General features: G+C 38.6%; 2 long non-coding RNA genes across 2 annotated transcripts; both read left to right on the top strand.

Moving 5' to 3' along the window:
* Positions 1–2,094: 2,094 nt before the first annotated feature.
* On the top strand, positions 2,095–5,057 carry LOC127508988 (uncharacterized). Its single transcript, XR_007929071.1, has 3 exons — positions 2,095–2,146; positions 3,553–3,711; positions 4,235–5,057. It is a non-coding gene; the product is annotated as an uncharacterized LOC127508988 (long non-coding RNA).
* Positions 5,058–6,457: 1,400 nt separating this feature from the next.
* On the top strand, positions 6,458–7,550 carry LOC127508977 (uncharacterized). Its single transcript, XR_007929057.1, has 3 exons — positions 6,458–6,550; positions 6,717–6,767; positions 7,174–7,550. It is a non-coding gene; the product is annotated as an uncharacterized LOC127508977 (long non-coding RNA).
* The last annotated feature ends 9,140 nt before the right edge of the window (positions 7,551–16,690 follow it).

Genomic DNA, 16,690 nt, shown 5'->3' with positions numbered 1-16,690 from the left:
TTAAAGGGTCAGTTCACCCCAAAATGAGATTTGTCATTAAGTACTCACCCTCATGTTGTTCCACACCCGTAAGACCTTCGTTCAGAACATAAATTAAGATATTTTTGATAAAATCTGAGAGATGTCAGTTCCTCCAGTCTTTACAACTGACACTTTGACTCTTCAAAACGATCATAAAGGGCCTGTTTACATCTGGTCACTTCATGCGTTTACACAGATCGGACGATTTCATTTACACTTGGCCACATAAATGTGTCACTGCAAAACGGATATAAATCCGATCTTCAATTCCCACGCTATATGCAAATTTAACGGATTACACGTCAAGGAAAGAAACAGATATGAGCTGCATTTTATTGATCATCAGCTAGCTAATTTCAGAATCAAAGGCCGCAATAGGAGAGAGAGCAGCATCAGCACTGGTAAGATCAATGATCAATGTTTACATGCGAGTAAAAACCTAAATTGAATCTGTTCATCATATAAAGCATAGGTCACTACCAGGCGGACCACGGTCCGGACCCGGACCCAGAAGCCGTCCCATACGGACACGAACCTACAGCCAAAACAGAAGGTTATGATTTAAAACCTGACGGGGCGCTTCTATTTCACCAGCGCAGCTTTTGTAGTCTTTACGGTAGTGGTTTAGAGGATGATGAAACACACAGACCAATTGCATGCGAGTTTAGCTATCCCACGTGATACCACTCAGCCAATCAAGTCCGTGCATCCCAGCCGGTAATCTTTGACTCTACAGTGCAGACAGATGCGAGAGTTAGAGGCAAGTTACACATGAAAAGACGGTAGAAAAAAAAAGAAAGATAGCGATACATGTAGAAAACAAAGGCAGAGACACAGACAAGCAAGACGGAGAAAAGGAGAGAAACAGGCGATTGAGACGGAGAAAGTTGAGAAAAATACGAGTCAGACGGAGATAGGGAGAGAAACGGGTGAGTGAGACGGAGATAGGGAGAGAAACGGGTGAGTGAGACTGAGATGGGGGAGAAACGGGTGAGTGAGACTGAGATGGGGGAGAAACGGGTGAGTGAGACTGAGATGGGGGAGAAACGGGTGAGTGAGACTGAGATAGGGGAGAAACGGGTGAGTGAGACGGAGATAGGGAGAGAAACGGGTGAGTGAGACGGAGATAGGGAGAGAAACGGGTGAGTGAGACTGAGATGGGGGAGAAACGGGTGAGTGAGACTGAGATGGGGGAGAAACGGGTGAGTGAGACGGAGATAGGGAGAGAAACGGGTGAGTGAGACGGAGATAGGGAGAGAAACGGGTGAGTGAGACGGAGATAGGGGGAGAAACGGGTGAGTGAGACGGAGATGGGGGAGAAACGGGTGAGTGAGACGGAGATAGGGAGAGAAACGGGTGAGTGAGACGGAGATAGGGGGAGAAACGGGTGAGTGAGACGGAGATAGGGGGAGAAACGGGTGAGTGAGACGGAGATAGGGGGAGAAACGGGTGAGTGAGACGGAGATAGGGGGAGAAACGGGTGAGTGAGACAGAGATAGGGAGTGAAACGGGTGAGTGAGACTGAGATAGGGAATACATTTTCTTTAACTGGACCTCCTTAAATTTTAGTTGAATACCCCTGATATAAAGCAATCGAGTCTTCAGAAAATTTGGACTAAACTGCTAAATTCATATGGATTAGTTTTCTGATCTCTTTATAAACGTTCTGAAGAGTCAAAGTGTTCATTGCAAAGGCAGTATATGAAGGAACTGACATCTCTCAGATTTCATCAAAAATATCTTAATTTGTGTTCTGAAGATGAACAAAGGTCTTACGGGTTTAGACGTCCTTTGGGTGAGTAATTGAGGACATAATTTTCATTTTTGGGTGAACTAACCCTTTAACCAAACCAGGTAAAAGAGTGAAAAAAAAAAAAAAAAAAAAAAAAAAAAATTACATGAGTGGTAACATCCACTAAGTCAGAGGCACACGTGACAATGAAAACATTGTCACAAAACATTGAAAACCTCACAGTAAATTTTTACTTACAGCTACTTCTGGCGTGAGACAGGAAAATCCAGTCTTGAGTCTTGTACCAAATCAATGTACATGTAAGTTATTTGTCAACTTTGTCTAGACCGGCTGGAGCAAAGTCTGTCAGACAGAGGGTTTCTGCAGAGAATGGTAAGAAATGCAATTGTCCACCTACAACTACTAATGAAATGAAGTGTGTATGTTTACATGCTACTTGCCAAAAGTTTGAAATGAAGATTTTGAAAACATTAACAGTTAAAGGAACGCTCCACTTTTTTTGAAAACAGGCTCATTTTCCAACTCCCCTAGAGTTAAACAGTTGAGTTTTACCGTTTTCAAATCCATTTCATGATATTACGCAGCGCCTGTGACCCCTGCTTGCACAGGGAGCGTGGCTTGCAACCATGGAGACATTTGTGAGAGACGCTGCGTAATATCATTGCGCCTGCTGCACCCATGGTACGGCAGCAAAGCTCCTTGATTATTACGCCGGAATGAGAGTATAGTTCCTAGCCATATCGGCCTAGAAAATCACAACTTTTCATTTTCCGTCGGTCTTAGTACACGATGTAACTACAGAGGAGTCGAGTTTTAAATAGGAAAAATACTGAAACTCTTTGGTCATTTTTGAGCGAGATGCTAACGGTCTAATCAGATTCAATGAACTATGCTAAGCTATGCTAAAAGTGGTACCGCCAGACCCAGAGATCAGCTGAATGGATCCGAAAACTGTGAAACTGAACTGTTTAACTCTAGGGGAGTTGGAAAATGAGCCTATTTTCAAAAAAAGTGGAGTGTTCCTTTAAATATTATTACTATTTTAAATAACTTTTCAATTTGAATATATTGTAAAATGTCATTTATTCTGATCAAAGCTTGATTTTCAGCATCATTACTCCAGTCTTCAGTGTCACATGACATTCTAATAAGACATTTTTATGCTTGGATATTAGCAATTACTATTGGTGGTCAATTATTGATGATGGTTCTTATTATCTACGTTAAAATAGTTTTTGCCGCTTCATGTTTGAGGAAACTGTTCATCAAAGAATCCTAAAAAAGGATCACTAAGTTCAAATGAACAGCATTTATCTGAAATGTAAATCTTCTGAAATGTTATAAATGCATTTGTCATTTTTGATCTTTGCTGATTAAAACTGTTACTCACCCTAAACTTCTGAAAGGAAGTTTATCACAGTTTCCACAAAACTATGAAGCAGCACAACTTTCAACACTGATAATAATCACAAATGTTTCTTGAGCAGAAAAATCAGCATATTAAAATGATTCCTGAAGGATCATGTGCTGCTGAAAATTCAGCTTTGCAGAGCAGGAATTGCTTTTCAAAATAGAAAACAGTTCATATAAATATAATATAAAATGTTTACTGTTGGACTAAATTTTGTATCAAATCAATGCAGTCGGTGAACATGAACAGACTTTCAAAAACATTACAAAGATTAATTATTCCAAACATTTGACGGGCACTAGTGTTTAGTACAGTACAGAAGAGGTCCATTTCTTTGCTAAAGCGTATTTTAATGTACCTGTTGAAGGTGAACAGATTATCCATCAGCGGCGGGCCGACAATGAAGAAGACCGTCTGGAGAATCTGCTCCAAGGTCTTCAGCACTGATGTCGCCCGCCAGCTGAACTGGTGTGGGAGAGGAGACCAGCGGGGATCAGAAAGACAAACATCGGGTCACTGTTAACCGGTAAGTTCAAATGTTGTACATGCATTAGATCCAATGGCAGGAAATTACAGCGTTAAGTTAAATAAGTACTTGGCTAACATGTTCACGAGTCAAACATAATCAAACATGTGGTAATACCAACAGCAAAGTGCCATTTTCAAAAATAGTTAGCAAATATAATGGCTTGTTTACCGGACCTTGGGTTAACCGATCAGATGAGTGTCGTTGCCCAACCACAGAAACGGGCACAACTCGCTCGTTAGTCGCTAACTAACAGATTATCATGATCAACTCAATCAACATAAGGTCATTTCAAGGCTATTATATAACCGATCACAGACACCACACAATTAGTATTAAAATATATTTGTTTTATACTTACCTTAAGCACATTTTCCCTCACAACTCGTCAGGACACGCGCCAGTAGACTCGCGCAGGAAGAGTTTGACGCACCTGAACTCGCTGATTGGCTATCTTTGACAGATTTATTCGTTTTAAAAAATAAAGTGTTTTTATTTGTTTGTTTGTTTTTTTTACATGCAGCTTCAGCCATGAGGAATCCCGTCCTGCCGTCTCCAACGGAAGCAGAGGCGGAGAAATATATCAAAGATTTTCTTCGCTTGGCTCCAGGGAGGGTGTAATTGTTTATTTAAATTAAATGTATGTTATTGTAAGTGTATTGTTTTGTTTGAAATATATGTTATGGCGTTATGTTAATGGATTTTTATAATTAATTAAAAGTTGTAATCAATATAATGAATTAGAAATACGTTTTTTTTTTTTGCCTAATAAATATTTTTAAAATCATCAACAAATGCGTGTTTTATTGTAGGTTCAGAACAGCGTGGTTATTTAACGTTATTTAATCGTGAAGATGTGTAATGGCTGGATTTTGTGAGTTAATTTTATTAATGGGAGGAATTATATCTTAAAACGATGTCTGGGCTACATAAATCAGATGTCTTGCAGCCGTATAAACATCTGATAAACGTCTTTAAAAGAGCGGATTGCCGACGTCCTGAATTATTAACGTCTTCTAGACATCGCCTAGACGTCGTTCTGACAGCAGGGACGCCTCGCCCTAAAATATACGTCTTCCAGATGAAAATGAGTCGTCGCACAGATGTCTGCACTATCTGGGTGCTGAATTCAGGCAAGACGTTTCAAGCTTCATGAAAACATCATAATATCGAAGTTTTCCATCATTCTTTCTAATTTTGAACAATGATCAAGCGCCACTGACACTTTATTTCTTTTAAATCATTTTACTTCTTTTAATCAGTAATGTTTGTGAACGACAGTACGCTTTTTACCTCGAGTCGATCATGATCGTCGAGCTCCGTGTTTGACATCAGAAGTTGTAGTAATCGTGACATGAAGCTTTTGAAATTAGAAATATTTTAAGATAAAGTTGATAAATATATTTATTTTATGTCTAACAATAGCAGTTATCGTTCGCATGTATCTGTATATGATCACGAACAAAACATTCGAAAAATCCCTTGGCAACAGCACTTGTGACGTCACAACCAGAGTGTCTCACATGGAGCCTCGCGCAGCCTGAAGTTCAGCTCATTTGTTTTCTGCTGCATCAATCGATCTGACTAGTGTTGTAGTACATCTGTGGTGAAAAGTGGCTCAAATTGTGTTATATCACTCGGTCTGTGTGTTATATCACTTGATTTGTAGTTTTTCACTGATCTGTGTGCTATAGAAGTTAAATCGATTTGTGATAAAGTTTGTGACAGAACATCAGCGAGACTTCTGACGCAATGGGGCAGTGCACATCTCACAGCTGCACTGCAGTCCATGATCCTTCTGCATGTATGTCACCAACACCTGTCCCTGAGAGAGTAGAAAAGAAGAAGAGAGGGAGGCTTTTTACATGGGCTTTTTCTAGGAAATCCAAGAAAACGCCCATCGAAGCCCTACAGGGTCGGTGCAGAAATTGCAGGAACCAAAAACCTCAGAGATGCTCTGATGGTGAAGATGAACAGAAGATCAACACCCAGAGCATCAACACTCCCAGCAACAACAACATTGTTCATTCACTGGACAAAGCTGAAGAGAGCAGTGACACTAACAGTTCAGTGTTCAGCCATGTGTCTCCCTTCAGCGGTGTGTGGGTAGTTAAAGTAGATGTGCATAGAGCTGAAGACAGCAGCGCCACTACACTGCACAGCCATGTGTCTTCCTTCAGCGCTGTGGAGAAGGTTAACGAAGATGAAGCTGAAGAAAACAGCAGCACTTCAGTGTACAGCTGGCACAGCTGTGTATCTACCCTCAACACTGTGCAGGAGGTTGATGCTCCCAGACAAGAGCAAGAGGACATCAACGGGAACAACAGTACTTCTCCAACTGTGTCATCCAACGGGAACAACAGTACTTCTCCAACTGTGTCATCCAACGGGAACAACAGTACTTCTCCAACTGTGTCATCCAACGGGAACAACAGTACTTCTCCAACTGTGTCATGACAATTTTTGGAAAACTGAGGATGAAATTATCAATTTAAGTTCAAATGCAAAGAGAGGTCAGTTTACTACCACAGAGTAACCCCAACATTAAAGTCTTCTTCATTAATGTGGACTGAGGATGGATTTTGGTTGTGTGAGGCCCCATAACACCACAGTAATGTGTCCATTTTTAAAGTGTTCTTTCATTTTATGGTTTATACTGTACATTTACTATATACATCATATATATATATATATATATATATATATATATATATACATATTTAATCTTTCTTTTATTTTTACAGGGGACATTAACAAGGACTATAAAATTGGTAGACTTCTGGGTCAAGGAGGATTTGGAAAAGTGTATGAAGGAATGCGATTGTCTGATTCACGAAAGGTTTGTTTCTTTCCTTGCTAATAAAAGTATTTGGTACTCTTTAAATTTATTAAAAGTTACATCAAGGTTCATTACTAGAATCATGTGACCTCTGCTCAGATAATTAATTTATTGTAACCCATTCTCACTAAAAAATCTTTCTGTTTTTGTTTCCCTTGGAGAACAGGTGGCACTCAAATATGTGTTCAAGACAGAATGCTATGAAAATGAGCGACTTGTAAGTAGGCTGCTGCTCCCCTTATTTTCTTACTCTCAGAGTACACGGTCACATTAGCGGTTGGATATTTTAACGAAATTTTGCGGGCAAAAAAGGTCCATTGTCAGTAGAGTATTAACTTTCAAACCAAGCAGCTTTCTGTTGGTCAGCAGGGCACATTCACATGACCAACATGATCGAGCTTTTCCACCCTCACGCAAAACTCCAGAGCGTGTGGATTCCTGTTAAAATGACTGAATTTTGCCCCGCGAAATTTCGACAATCAGCCGTAAATGTGACCGCAACTTCAGTAACTATTTCCAGTTGAATTAGTTTAAAGACTTCAAACCTACTTAGGACATAATTAAGATGAGTTACATCACGTCCTCTAATTATCTCACTTTTGTGTAACTTTTATCTCCTGTAGAGTCTATTTGGCAAATTGCTTCCAAATGAGGTCGCTATGATGATTCGTGTGAGCGAAGGCCCCAGCGTTCCCCAAATAATAAAGCTGCTGGACTGGTATGAGACACGGAATGACTACATACTGGTCATAGAGCGGCCCACGCCTTGCAAAGATCTGCGGCAGTATTTAGTGCAAAATGGTGGCAGAATCAGCGAGTCAAAAGCACGAGTTGTGATGCATCAAGTTGTTACTGCTGCAAGAATATGCTTTGAAAAGGGAATCTACCACAGCGACATCAAGCTAGAAAACCTGCTAATCAATGAGAACAGCTTGCAGGTCAAATTAATCGACTTCGGTGTTGGTAGAAGCTTCAAGACGTTTGGTTATACAAGGTACATTGGTACGTATTCTACAAATCTATGGTGACAAGTTATAATGAGCTTTCTAGACAGAGCCAAAAACAGCAAAGATCACTTGTTGAATAAATAGACAAAAAGCTGTAGAAATACAAATTCATTGCAATGGACAAAATCTTGTTCTTTCTTTCAGGTACAAAACTTCACGCTCCCCCTGAAGCTTTCCGGAGAACATGGAGGTACCACGCCAAGCCGGCAACAGTATATTCTTTAGGTGTACTGTTGTTTGTGATGCTGTTTGGGAAGTACCCTTACAAGGTCAAACCTGAGGTCATTGCCGACATCTTGAGAAAAGCAGGAATTTCCAAAGGTAAGAGCATGTGAACGAATCATACAGGAACTTTCATTACAGCTTAAAATAATGTGATCAGTTACACAAAGTATAAAATTAACAATAATAATCTGACATCTCTCCCCACTTTCTTCACAGAAAGCAAAGAACTGATATCTTCGTGTATGGAGACAGATCCAACCAAGAGGATTGACTTGGACAAGATCCTCGACCATGACTGGTTCCAAGTTTTGCTCCTTAAGCCGGAGAGTCAAAACGAGGAACCCATAGTAAGTGAATTCCCATGCGTGGATTCATGCGTCCTGAGGAAAAGAAAGCTTCGCACGGATTCATGCGTCCTGAGAAAAATGTAATCCTCGTGTGCTAGGAAAAAAACTTATATGTACATAGATGCAAATACGGGTCCAAGCACAGCTTACATGAACTTTGGAAAAGAAGAGAAACAAGATTTATTTAAAAAAATATTTATATAAATTACGGGCGACTGCCGCATAAATTTAAACAAAACAACAACATAAAATCCAGGCCTGGTCCTCTCTCGTCTTGCACTGCCGTCACTCTTTTTATCCTTCCGGAGCTCCTCCGTGGGACTCGAGACCGGTGTGGTGGGCAGGTGATGCTCATTTGCACTCACTTCGTTCCCACGGCCTTGTCCTGCTTGTCACTTACCCCCTAACCTTTTCCAGCACCTAAGGGTTAGGACAGATGAGGCGAGAGAGAAGGAGACGGAAGGATGAGGAGACACAAGAGGCACTGCCATCCAGTCTTCCACCAGCTGGGTGAACTCCTCCATGATACCACTCGGTGGACGGCTCAACACTCCTCTGCTGCCTGGTGGACGGCGACAACTTCTCCAGCTTTGCGCACCCGGCAGTGAGTCCCCCTTTCCCACAGCGGTGAGGGATCTTTGGCAGTGCGTTCCTCCTTCCTTCTGGGTTTCGGCTCAGGGAAGAAGGAGGATGGAACCGGCAAAACAAAACAAAAGTAAAGCAGCAGTCGTCCTCTTTTTGTCCTTCCGGAGCTCCTCCATGGGACATTTAATGCTTAACGTGCCGCTTATATCGCTCCGTTCCCATGGCTCTCGTCTCCCCCCTTTTTTGAAATAAAAAAAGATTTATTATTTTTAATAAATATTGCAATATTTCATAAAAAAACAAGTATTATCAGTTTTGATTTCATGGTGACTGTAAAAATGTTTTTGTGCTCATCTAGCAGCTGTTGTGGTTGCTAAGAATTCATCATAAAAAATATGGTGACATTGTTTCAGGTATTATGGGATGGCATATTGATGTCAATATACTTTACAACTTATAACTGCATATTTCATCAAGTGATATAATGTTAAATCATTACTGATAACAAAAATGAGAAGCAAAATTATATATATAAAAAAAGAATCATTTCAATCAACATCACATCATACAGACTTCTTTTGGTAATGTCTTTTTATTATTTTTCATTGGGACTTGTACATCAATGCATTGCTTGCACTTGTTAAACAATTTATATCAGGGGTATTCAGTTAAATTTCCATGAGGTCCAGCCTCCATATTTCATTTCCAGAGGAGGTCCAGACTATACTTTTTGGAATAGTTATAAATGTCCATGTGGACAGCACTAGTAGAAAAAAGAAATTCAAAATATCAAGGATTAGGGTGTTGGGAGCACAGCATTTATAGCCACAAGCACCAATGAGCCATTAGTGATCCAGCTGAAGTGTGTCTTATGATGTGGTTTTTACAGCAAAGTCCACCTTGAATCTTCACTGAAAGTTCAGGTTTGATCATTATATATGTGCTATATGTTTGGATTCATTAAAAAAAAAATAATATAAAGATCAAACTGTCATATTACTTAAGACAGCATGTTATAAAAAATAAAATTAAAAAAGAAAACATTTTATGTATTTAATTTATTTAAAATAAATATAATTCTCGGGCTGCAGGAGCTATTGAGCTGGTGTCAGGTTATATGAGAATGTGTTGTCTGTACGATTACTCATGCTTGCAGTTTAACACAACACATTTGTTTTATTATTCATACCACAACAGTACTTAATAAAAAATGTTATAATATATAATCTTGAATAAGACAAATGAAATTAATCGAGTAATCTGATATTTTTGTGGTAATAAAAATAGACCTAAGCAAAGACCCTTTAAAATGATTTAAAATACATATATAATAATAACAATGAGGCAGTAATATTTGGTTTAAATAAAGTATCAAGAGCAAGTAATCATATGGTTTTATAGAACAACACTATTAAAATACATAATATACACAATTTAAACAATCATCTTATGTACATTATGTATTATAACAAATGCCTGCAGAGGGCGCCAACGGCCTGGTGATTGTTGCACTTTATAGCAGATCAAATCCTTTAATATTGGCCAAACAACATTTAATTCTAATATGTACTTAATCTTTCATATGTGGCCACTTTACGATAGAAATGCTACAGCTACTGTAATTTCTTGAACAAGAATATGTGGACATCAAAACATGCAAACTCAGTATAAACTTTTATTTTGAAATTGCGCTGAACATATAAAGTCTACATTGATATCCTGATTAGAAACATAAACCTATTTTGGCGTAGGTTTATAAATGATTTACCTTACAAATCTGATGAAACGGTGCACACTGTGTTATTTAATTGAATTGACCCTTCGCCAAGAGATTGATTGACAGGCGATCTAACCAATCATAATGCCGAATCCACCATTTTGTCCGACAAAGCAGTAGAAGTTGAAGATTCAAAAGTATTTTTGTTCACAGAAAGAGTACATACTTTTAGGGCATAGTAGAAGTAGGCGAATTGGGACGCAGCATTGGTATTTGGACAGGGCTATTCTCTATGGTAGTGCTAAACCACTACGGATGCAATATTCTTTCGGCCACTAACGCTCTTGTGGCGCTCTTCTGTGTTTTGGCACCCCCAGGAAATTTGAAGTCGCCATTTTCATCCCGACTGGAAAAGTGAAAACCAAGCAGCAACGTCCCCCAGTTTCTCGTGAAGCCAGTACGTAAGCCGCAATTCATCGACTGGCCGCTAGGAACAGGCTCCAAAAGAGAGCAGAATCTCATTAGCTGTGTCCGAGACGAGATGGTCCTCACTGCAGAACATGAGATCCAGGGGCGGAGTTGGATCTAGATCCAACTCCTCCCACTTTCTATACCACGCTCCTCCAGAACAGAGCCATAGAGACATATGTCAGATAATGGTGGCCACACAAAATATTGACACTTTGGGCCCAATTTAGACATTTTCACTTAGGGGTGTACTCACTTTTGTGGCCAGCGGTTTAGACATTAATGGCTGTGTGTTGAGTTATTCTGAGGGGAATTTACACTGTTATACAAGCTGTACACTCACTACTTTACATTGTAGCAAAGTGCCATTTCTTCAGTGTTGTCACATGAAAAGATATAATAAAATATTTACAAAAATGTGAGGGGTGCACTCACTTCTGTGAGATACTGTTATACCAAGAACAAAGACAAATAGATAATTTCAAGAACTGGGCATTGGGGCCATTATCTTTTCTTTCATATTTCTCATTTTTGTTAATTTGCTTACAGTTGCCAGCATCTGTTCTGGAGGACATTTTCATTGATGCATTGATGCTTCAGAGACCTTGTGACACAGGAAGCCTTCAGGAGACGAGCCCATATTCTTTGGCTTGACAGTAAGTGTTAATTGCATTTCATTGCACACAACCATGCATGCACACAGTAAAATCCCCCAAGTTATATCAACTCCACTCAGAGTACATATGGTCCCTCTCTAAATAGTGTTAAAGTAACACTGAAGCAGAGTTAAAGTTAATGTGATGATTAAGCAATTAATAAGGCTGTGACTGAAGTCAGTTGTAGTTCCTGTGTCTCTTTTTTCTTCAGTGATTCTGCTTGTTAACAGCAGGTGTTCATCACTAATGCACAATCATCACTTAATTAATTGCTTAATTATTTCATTAACTTTAACTCTGCTTCAGTGTTACTTTAACACTATTTAGAGAGGGACCATATGTACTCTGAGCAGAGTTGATTTAACTCAGGGGATTTTGCTGTGCAATATACTACTGAATGCTAACTATTTCAGTAGGGGTTCAATCTTCAGCTGGCTGGCAGGAGCAGCCACTGACAGGTCACGTGACCTGGTGGCAGCTGCCAGTCTGATTCTGGTGGGCTGGTGGCTGGCAGAGTGCAACGCGTTCCCTATCACTCTTGCTGCATGGAAATACATAATCATTTTATTATTATGAATATAATATTATGACTCTATTCTTTTGTATGATTTACAAAAGTGAACTGATTTTTTAATCTGTGTGATTTTACATGTGTACAGGTGTCACAAATTGGACTGTGTTCTCCACATCCTACAAGACAGAGTACTATAAAATGTACAGACTGGAAACTTGTAGGCAATGTGGAGACATTTTCAAAAACTGCACTCCAGGAATGAATTCATTGTTGGTTGTTTCCATGGGGTGTTTTGCTTTCAATGATGAATTAAAACACAACAAAAACAATGAACATTGAAATATTTCCTTTCTTTGCTAACCTGTAGGATATGTAGGTAGAGGAAGAAGGGGAGAACTTGTGGGAATTTTTAGTGAGGACACCCACCCAGACTTCTGCCAAATCTGTGCTGACCTGATTTGAGTGTGTTGTGAGCATGATGTAGTGCAGTGCAGTGTAAAAAAAAAAAAAAAATGAATGTGTGATTGATCATTTAATTCTATGTGGAAGTTTTAATTAATTTTGAATCTCCTGTGGTTTGTTAGTAATTAATCAGTGTGCTTACGATGTGCTCCCAATTTGGTTTTCCTTATGTTTTGTGTTCAAAGTTTCCCTACTATATTCAGTGTCTGTTTTACCTTCTGTGTTAATGTTTTTTTTTTTTTTCTATTTCATTGTGCTGGTAATGCATTTTGCCTGCATTTAAGTGATATGTTCTTATTATGTTATGTAAAGTAATTTACCCTTGTGAAGTAATATATAAGTATAAAATTACAGAAGACAACCAGACAGTGAGTGCTGCTATACTTCAGTCATATACAGTTTTATTAGTGGTCACCTTTGTGAGAGATGGCACAAATATTCAAATTTCTTCATTGAAGGTTAGCTCAACAAGTGCCCTTACTGATGGAAAACATGTATACTTATCTTCAAAGAACAACGACACACTAGAGTTTGAAGAGGGTGTTTCATATTTTCTGAAAAACTTAACAATTAGTAAGAGATATGACCGCCAGAATGTATATTTTGTCCGGTCATCTAGTAAATTCAGAGCAGCAGCACTGGCCTTTACTGAAGATGAGGAAAAGGCTGCTAAACAGGCCCTGTGTCCTCCCTCACACCCTGACAGAGGAGAGGAAGACGTCTTCTCCCGAGGACACTACTGGACTCTTCAAGGGCAAGTGGAAAAAGAGAGTTATTTTAATGCCATTACTGGGTGCTTACATGAAGATGAAAATGAAGAATCAAATTTACTTACAAAGGTTTAAATTTTTTCAATTACTAGAAACAATAATATTAAATTAGTAAAAAACAAAAAAAAAACCCTCAACCATAAATTATTTTCCCATAACACAGGGGTCTCTATACTCGCTCCTGTAGGGCCACTGTCCTGCAGAGTTCAACCCCAATTAAACACACCTGAACCAGCTGATCAAGCTCTAAATAAGCATATTAGAAACTTCCAGACAGGTGAGTTGAGGCAAGTTGGAGCAAAACTCTGCAGGACAGTGGGTTTGAGTTTGGACACCCCTGCCTTAACACGACGTAACCATTGGCTATTATTCTGCAGATATAACCTCTGAGGATGGCTGAAGTGCAGGAACCAGGTGCCCGTCCTGGACCTGTCCCTCAGACTTGTATCTGTGGAGAAACGAAGCATTGTGCGAGCTCTAAGTACTCTAAGTAGAGCTCACACATCTCAAGGTGTTCATTTGGGAGAGCAGAAATGGCTAAATGAATTCATCAATGTACATGACTGTTGAGGTACACAATATAATGTGAAATACATTGCTGCTTCTCTAGAACTAGGGATGCACAATATTGGATTTTTGCCAATATCCTACATTTTTTAACTCATTTTGGCCGATAGCCAATGCTAATATCTCTTTATCCTGGACATATTTACAAAGTGTATATGTGTCAGACTATTCAATAAAAGGTTCTCTGTTAATATTTTAAATGAAAGGTTTATATGTAGATGAAGCACATGTTTATGTTTGAGTGGTACCACCTTGTGTGACAAGAAAATATTCTTTAAAAGCACTTCATTGCTAGATTACAATTACCCTCAATGAAAACGTTTCTGCTGGAAAAGATGGTTCTGTCTTAACTGAACAATGTTTTCTCTTTTTGATAGATGCTATGCTTATCTTTTTGATGATACAGATTCTGAAGATGTGGATTTGAATGAGGCAATTGCAAGATCCTTCCTAGATGTGAATCAGTCACAGCACACAGAGTGAGTGAATGTAATTGTACTGTATAGACAAAATAAATGAGGCTATACACTAAACCTGAACAGGTGAATTAAGGAAGTAAACAATCAGCTATAAAAATTGAATCTCAAGTTCAACTATATGTGTTCAATAGTGTTATCTACTATGTGATTTACAACGTTTTTCATTCTACGTTCTGGCATGGTGCATTCTCCTTTTCCTTCAAAGTCAGTTAATCTTCTCTAAAGAAATCTTTTTACCTCCTGGGATGGCATTTCAAGTGACATGATCAGTTTTAACATCACCAGGAAGTGTGTGTGGGAAAGTACTGAACGGACCATGAGACATCTAAATTTCCTACCTTCAAAGACCATTGTCATTAAATTTACAGATGATGTTGGCATTCCTGAAGGTGCAACTGACCAAGGGTGTCCAAAAGGTGAATCCTTTAGGCTTGTCCTTCTGCAACAGTGGAATGTTTGAGGGTGTAAGGATAAGAAAGTCTTAACATGTAACCTGGCTGGTACTGAGAAAAATGTCACAGAATTATTCCAGTTAGTAATTCAATTGCATTTTTAAAAGCCTTTTTTTCATGTCTCTCTTTATTTATTAATTTTTTACAGCTCTAAATAACAGCAGCTATATGAGGGCAGATGTCAATTGTCCAATCTTTACTTTTGTATTTATTCTAATGTGAAAGGTGCAGTCAGTGATTCTTGAGTTTGTTTTGCTGGTGTAACCGGTCCCATGTGATGGGATGTGGACTCTGCGGGGGGTGGGTGTGTGTGTGTGTGTGTGAGTGAGAGAGAATAAAATGGACATCAAACTTCTTTGACTGATCTCTAGCTGCCTCTTTATTTTCTGGACAGACGGAAGAACTAGACAAATGGAGAATTAACATTAGAAAGCATGTATTGTGTGGCTTCTCAAAAACTTCATATTTGGCTCCTTGAGCCACCAGACATCCTCATCTCAGTGTAGCTTAGCAGTAACTTATTTTATGTAAAACATATATAAAACTTCACATAACAGTTTAACAGTTTAATAAGATTTTCACATAACAGTTTAAACAATAAACATATCAGAACAATGACATACTTGGACAAACGAAGCATTAATATTAGAAAGCATGTATTGTGTGGCTTCTCAAAAACTTCATCTGTTAGGAAATAACAGCAGCTTAAGCCACGCGAGCATACAAACAATATAAACTTCGACAAAAACGCCACATCGGTGTAATCCCACACTGTAAATCAAGTTTAAACACTCAAAAGAACAGCTTTTGACATGAACATCAACTAATATGTTGAAATTGTATTACCTTTGGCTCCGTGAGCCACCAGATATCCTCATCTCAGTGTAGCTTAGCGTTACTGAGCCACAGGAGAGAACGCGCCCAAAGTTAAGCGTTTCTTAAAGGGGCAGTACACTTCATTACAAATCATATATAAAACTCCAAAAATATACATACCAGCATAATTAAATCAAAAGACAATACAATGAAATCAAATAATATATTCAAAATAAGAGATTCAGTGTTTTTAATAAGAAAGAAAAGATTTTGAGTGAAAATAATAATCGTTACACTGGCCAATCAGGGTCTTTGGCTTTATACTGAGTGTTGTAGACAGAGAATCTTGCGAAAGCAAAACCTTTTGATTTCTTCATTAGAGATGTACTTTAAGCTGTGCCTTCACTCCATGATTTTTCTGTTATTTTGTGGTGTCACAGACAAATTTCCAAGCTCTGCAACAAAACCCTCAGATTGCAGTCAAATTATGAGCAGTTTGGACACATATCTAAGCCTTGAGCTGTCACAAATACTGCAATTTATCTTCACGCATGTTTGAGATTTTCGCACTCTTTTATATGAGAACAGCACACACAAGGAAACTCAGTTAACATGTGGTAAAAATTCAAAATGTGGAGTTTTTATATTTATAGATACAGTTAAATGCGATACTGATGTCACGACAGTTCAATAAACAAATAGTTAATATTAAGTCACTTACATAAGACGCAGTATTGACTGTTTTTGTTGTATTTCAGCAGTGAAAACAGTTCCGAACCAAGATCACAACAGAACCATTGCGCACGCACCTCACAGCAAAACTCGGCCATCTTTACTGAATGATTCAGTGTTTTGAATGAATCGGTTGAATCAAAGATTCAATGACTCATTTATAAACAACTGCCTCATTCTTGAATAAATCGGCCGTTTGAACAAATCTTTTGAATCAATGACTCAATCATTAAGGGGGTCAAATGCAGCCACTTACTGCCGCTTCATGTTTAAAAGTCATTTTCTCCACAATATTTCTTAATTGTATTTTCAAAAAATATTTAAAACAATCTCTTATTTAAAG

The sequence above is a fragment of the Ctenopharyngodon idella genome, chromosome 3 (assembly GCF_019924925.1).
Source record: "Ctenopharyngodon idella isolate HZGC_01 chromosome 3, HZGC01, whole genome shotgun sequence".
Lineage (NCBI taxonomy): Eukaryota > Metazoa > Chordata > Actinopteri > Cypriniformes > Xenocyprididae > Ctenopharyngodon > Ctenopharyngodon idella.
This window is presented reverse-complemented; position numbering and strand designations above follow the sequence as displayed.